The sequence below is a fragment of the Pinus tabuliformis genome, chromosome 9 (assembly GCF_031772625.1).
Source record: "Pinus tabuliformis cultivar Carrire ecotype Pingquan chromosome 9, CPIR1, whole genome shotgun sequence".
NCBI lineage: Eukaryota > Viridiplantae > Streptophyta > Pinopsida > Pinales > Pinaceae > Pinus > Pinus tabuliformis.
Genome location: NC_142307.1, coordinates 756270902 through 756277105, shown reverse-complemented (window position 1 = coordinate 756277105; position 6204 = coordinate 756270902). Strand labels below are relative to the sequence as shown.

At 36.5% G+C, this 6204-nt stretch overlaps 1 pseudogene; it reads right to left on the bottom strand.

Annotated features, from left to right (window-relative positions):
* Nucleotides 1-2227: 2227 nt before the first annotated feature.
* LOC149150911 (uncharacterized protein C24B11.05-like) lies at nt 2228-5317 on the bottom strand (annotated as a pseudogene).
* Nucleotides 5318-6204: the final 887 nt, after the last annotated feature.

The following is a 6204-nucleotide window of genomic DNA, read 5'->3' as shown; positions in this document are numbered from 1 at the left end:
AACATAATATATATGTCTTCATAGATTTAACTGTCAAATTACTGAGTGAAAATAGATCCCTTATCCCACAAACAAAATCTCATACACCAATTTAATGTCTAGTTTCACACTCTACCCAGAGTCTTGTGAATAATTTTAAAATAGAGCTCTCCCAAAAAGAAGTTCGCTAAGAACCGAGTGTGGGTAATTTTAAAACAGAGCTCTCCTAAAAAATAAACATGAAAAAAACATCTCATCTAATCAGTTTGTGAGCCTGTACCCAAAGTATTGTGGATAAAATTTTAAAACAGAGCTCTCTCATCACCAACTTCGGCCTCTGGAGTTTTGGTGTTTGGAATCAATTTACAGTAGTCCCACTAGTTTCTCCCAAAAAGAAAACATCTCATCTCAAGAGAGTTATTGTTCCAAATAAACATGGATTTCATCTATTGATCAATCTGTCTGGAATTAATATTATTGCATCCAGTGACGGGATTCTTCAGAGCAGATACACATTTCAACAAGGTTAGAGACTACAGGAGTTTCCTTTTTCGAGAGGCAAAACTCAAGATTACAGAGAACAGGAGTTTCCTCTAACTAGAGTCACACTCCAATGGGGATAGTCTTACTCTATTCCAATGTTACTTGGGAGCAGGAGTGAAAATGGGAGAGGGAGTGACATTTTCAGAAGCTCCCGGTTTGGGAGCGAACCCCGGAGAGTTTTTTATATAATATATATATATATTTTATATTTTGATACATATATGTCAACAAAAACATGTAGAATAATGAATTAGACATAAAAAAACATAATAAAACATAGATTGAACCATATAACAACAATCATCTAGAAGTTATAATCTTCATCAACCACGTCCACAAGTTAGTAACATAGTAACATACAACATATTGAGTCTCATGATTCATCAATCTTAAAGTTTCAAGCTTTCAAAATTCAGTATATAACATTTATCATCATTGATCACCAAAGTTGTACTTGTAAGCTAAGTGTAACCATTACAACAAATAATATCTAACATGAAATGAAATGAAACAACTTTCAACTTTCATGAAGCATGATATTCATAATTCATTACTAATGAGTTATACTTGTCAACTTCAAACTTAAATTGTCATATATTGTTTAAAAAAAATATCATAATAAATATGAAAGAGTCAATAGTTATAAAAACTACCAGAAAATAGAAAAGAGAAGTAAATCTATTATCTATTTCTTATGCTTGGGCCTCTTGCCACCACGAGAAATGTCTAATTTTTTAGTCTTGTTGGAAAATTAGGATCTTTGTCATTATTATCACCCTCTAAGCATTAATATCCAGAGGTATCTTTGTCATTACCTTTGTATCTGTATAGTGATCTTTGTCATTAATATCACCCTCTAAGTATTAACATAAGATAGAAAAAGCATAGCATGTCAAGTCAAGATTTTGTTTGAGTGATGCGTACATTTTTAGGAGGGTCATGATAGAGGAGTTCGACAACCAATGTCACTAACACCAAGGTACATAGAGGGATTGGTGCTCTTGATTAAATACGAGTTCCATACCCTAATACATGACAAAATTCAATGGAAACATTGCAATCCCCCAATCCTGAAAAACTGATAAGTCTGCTGGATTTTGAATGAAATCTAAAATTCTACTTTCTCCATATGAAATCCAATGAGGCCGGAACCACTCTCAAACATCCTGAGTCATTTCATGGTAATGTTAAAAATTTAAGTAAAAGGATAAAAATGAAGATTAAGGAGAATGTCACTTTTACTTCAAGAATTTAACATTACCATGAATAGCATATCAATACTAGTGACATAGACTTGATCATTATGCTGCCCCACTCAAAAATTATCTGTTTCTTTAAAAAAAATTGCATTCAAACATTACTACAAAAAAAAAAATCACAAAAAAGGCAAAACGCTCTCGAAAACTCTCCCGAAAAGGCAGGGAGCGAAATTTTTTTTAGGGAGAGCGTTCTCTTAGGGAGCGACTTCAAACATTACCACAAAAAAAAAATTGCAAAAAAGGCAAAACGCTCCAGAAAAGGGAGGGAGCGAAATTTTTTTTAGAGAGCGTGCTCCTGAAAACGCTCCCGAAAAAGGAGCGATTTCGGGAGCGCGCTCCTGACCTGCTCCCTAGTTGCTCCCGCCCGGAGCGCGGATTGGGAGCAGGATTGGGGGGTGCGCTCCCCCGCAACACTGCTCTATTCCCTCATTCAATCAGACTATGGATTATGTAGTGACAACAGTTTCAATGGTTGCACCTGCTCGTCTTGAGTACACAACATTTTTGGTGCTCTCTGCATCTGCTTCTTCCCAAATCTCGGGCAAAGCTTCTCTAATGTTGTGAATACTTTCAAGGGCAAAATCTGCTCCCTCTGCTCGGAACGAAGTGCCTACCTATTCACAGTGGAAGCCAATATTAGAATTAGATGAAGATTCAACCAATTATGCGTTTTTACAAAAGAATTATATCCCATTTACAATTATATGGTCTTTACCAATACGGTATGGAGGCTTGCACGCTTTCCTGCGGCTATATTCCTGGGACTGTCATCAAAGAAAATCTGCACGGAAACATAACAGATTAAATATAAACTCTTACAATAGATGTTGTTGAAATGATATGCATAAGGTAAATAAAAATTGATGATGTCGAATTGCAGGTTGCCAGATTGGTTTGAGTCTAGATTACAATTTTGTACAACAGTCCCTTCGTAGCTCCTCTCCACTGACAAGCGGCTGTTCAGGAATAGATGTATAATTGATCAGTATGTGGGATATGATCAGACTAACAAACATCTCTGTCGCACACCTTCAGATTTATGTTTTGGGACTCAAAACAATATTCTCTTTGTAGATCCTCCTCGTTGAAAAAGCACTGTTTTCAGAGACAAGTTGATAATTGTGCAGTATGTGGGACATGATCAGAGCAACATGCATCTTTTTCTTGTGAAAATACCACTGCAACATAACTTCTCAAAAGACAACTAGGTCATTCACCCTGGGGGATTTCAGCCAGAATGGCCATTTTTAGAAAACGTATCGCTATAGGATACCCCTGTACCCTCACACTGGGGCCAAAGCAAAGGTGTTAGCTATCCTTCTTTGTTTACTAAGGGGGATTTGGTATAAACTTTTTACGGTACCTGGATGAGTCAATCTTAATGTAGATCCATACTGATTGCTAATGTATTATATAATACCTTTTCACGAAAAAATGGATAGCTGAAGGAAAATGGCCATCAAAATATTTGTTACCGTACCGTTCTTTGTGGATCAACGTTTGCAAGGCGAAGAGCCTGCTCCATGGCATCTTTTGAGGGCTTGCAAATTATGGATGTCTTTGGGATTGTAGAGTTATTAGCGGGCATATTCCATTCATTATTGCTTTCAGTAATATTTGAAAGAGGATTAAGTGTCTCAAAGCATATTATGCCTTCAAAGCAATCTTCCAATCCCAACCTGTTAAGGACCTTTGCAGCATGAACTTTGTCACTGTTTGTAAATATCTGTTTTTTCAAAACAGAGTTACAAGCGGTTAACGAGCACACTAATAAGTTTCCAAACAAAACCTAGGACTTCATTTAATATCATCGTAAAAATAATTTGAAGGGATCCATATGATCTTACAATTTTCCTCTGAGGCATGCTTAATAACAAGTTCTTTAGCATAGGATCTGGTTTAAGATTCTCATATGGCAATCTTCTATGAACAAAACTGTATAAGAAATGTTTGTTTCCAGTGAGTGAAACAGGATAGCGTGTAAGGCCAAAAGCAACCAATAGTATTCCAAACAGTCTAAACAATGAAAGTCAAATCAATAGTATTCCAAACAGTCTAAACAATCAATAGGCATTTTCTCTGATTTTTTTCGAAAGTTGAAACATTGGATAGCTGTAAATTTACCAACCAGAAGATGATACAAGGTTTCTTAGATACCTGTGGTAATCGTCATAGTCAAATTCATAGCCCACTGCCTGCGTAGAACAAAGAATACTGTCAAAATATGCAAGGAATTCATGAACATGAAAGTTGAGAAAAAGGATCTCAATCCAATTGCAATTCCTAGCCATAACGTTGATCATAATTCCATATTTTAGAAATTGATATCGGTAGTAGTTATTAAATAAAGACATCTAGAACACCTTATATTTGCATTCATATATTATCATTAGCGGAGCAAGAAGAGAGTTCCTTAAGGCTTAAAGACCACAGATGAGAAACAGGGTTTCAGTGTCATGAATTTTCAAAAGGTATCCTGGCAGAGTAGTGGCCAGTAAAATCATAGAAAAGCATGGAGTAATTATGGATAGTATGTCTCAGATGTTCTGCAGTCATTCCAGGAAGTAGGTTCTGATTGAAAGCAGCTCATAACCCCACTCTTAAGCTACTTGCTAACCGATGACACATAAGGGACCCCACTCTTAAGCTACTTGCTAACCAATGACACATAAGGGGGTTGCAGAATTCCTTAGTAATCAACTACAGAAGACTCCCAATGCTAAAAATCTGTGATTTTAACCTTAAAAGTTGAAATACCATGTTTAATTACATGAAAAAATAGGGATTGAATGCTTACCCTGATTCCGGCCATGGTTGTCCCATAAGTTTTATACAGCTCTCTGCTCAAGTCAGGGACTCTTTTCTTTTCAACTCCCAGTTTTTGATTCACTTAATCTGTCACACAACAACCAGATCACACACACAATTCAAACCTCAAAAGTTACCTCAATGGCTTAAGAGAAGTCTTAATTGCATCTACAACCCCAGTAGGGGTGGGGTGATCCAACTCTATGTGTGCAACAGTGCGTTAGTTACAGACAATATAATGGGCATGTTGAATATGAACACTAAGCCCATAGTCCATCTGGGTCTGATCACCTTCAAGTTGCAAAGTTGGAGATGCATATAACAGGCTCACCTAAATTCCAAGAAATTATTCGGTGGCAATCTAAATATGCAACTCCAAGCTTTTCGGGTTGCATTTCAGATTCTAGTTTAGATTAAAATCTAAAGATTAACATTTCCTTAAAAGGAACACTTAAATTACATAGTTTTTTAGGGGCAGATTAGCTACAAGATTACCTCTGATGTTCTTGGTGCTTGCTGCAGCTAGTTCGGAGCTTAAGGGATATAATGTGTCATCCAGATCTAGAATAACGGATTGGAATAAGAAACGAATACATGCAGCTTTAGCTTAATACCATTGAAAAGGGAAAAACTTAAAAGCCAAAGAAAGAAGTGTGATGCTCACCAAACAGAAGGCAGTCAAATCGAGGGCCCTGCTCTGTCACGAGTCGATTCTCATCCAGCACCATTATGGATGACTCTGCAATACATATACCAAAAAATTATCATCTCGATACACTGAAGTATATGCACATCAAAGGCATCAAAACAAGATAATTATGTTCCAATTATGAAACTCCGACAATTTCAGAAGAATCAAAGAAGATTGGCTCTAAAGAATACCAGATATGTTGAATATGGGGAGAAGAGTGAATGCAATAGGAAAGGAGGCAATGTATGTTGAAAGAAAGAAACAGGGACTCGCAGAATAAAATGTAATACAAAGGGGCATAAACAAGCTAACGATGTTAATGAAATGAAGGGGGGAATTGAAGGAGAACATTGGGTGGCTTAAATAGATCTCCGAACGGCTCAGTTGAATTGCTGCAAATCTTCTTGTATTGTAGTCATAGACTCGTGATCGACTCCGGTCCCCATATTTTCACATTCATTTGTTGTCACTTTATTGGCGTGCAATTTGTCGAGGATTCCTCAAATGGGTACCGTGTGTTTTGGTTCAGGAAACACGTTAAAAGCATTTCATCGTGTGAATGATGTGACTGTGTTTTGGTGGAAAACATTTCCACTTATATTAAAAATGTATATCGATGGCCAAGAAATTTAGATATTGAAAAGGAATATGGCAGCAAGGGGAGTGTGCACAGAGATTTCGAGTTATTGGCCAGTAGTAACGAGAACCTTCAATGAAGTTATCGAGAACCATTTCCTTTTAACGACTGCGATTTGTCTTCCATTAAATAGTTAATAAATTTATAAACCATTTAGAGTCTGAGTCATTAATCCAGAACTGTTTCCTTTTGACAACTGCGATTTGTCTTCTATTAAATATTTAATAAATTTATAAACCATTTAGAGTCTGAGTAATTAATCCAATTGATTGTGACCTTAGAGTCAC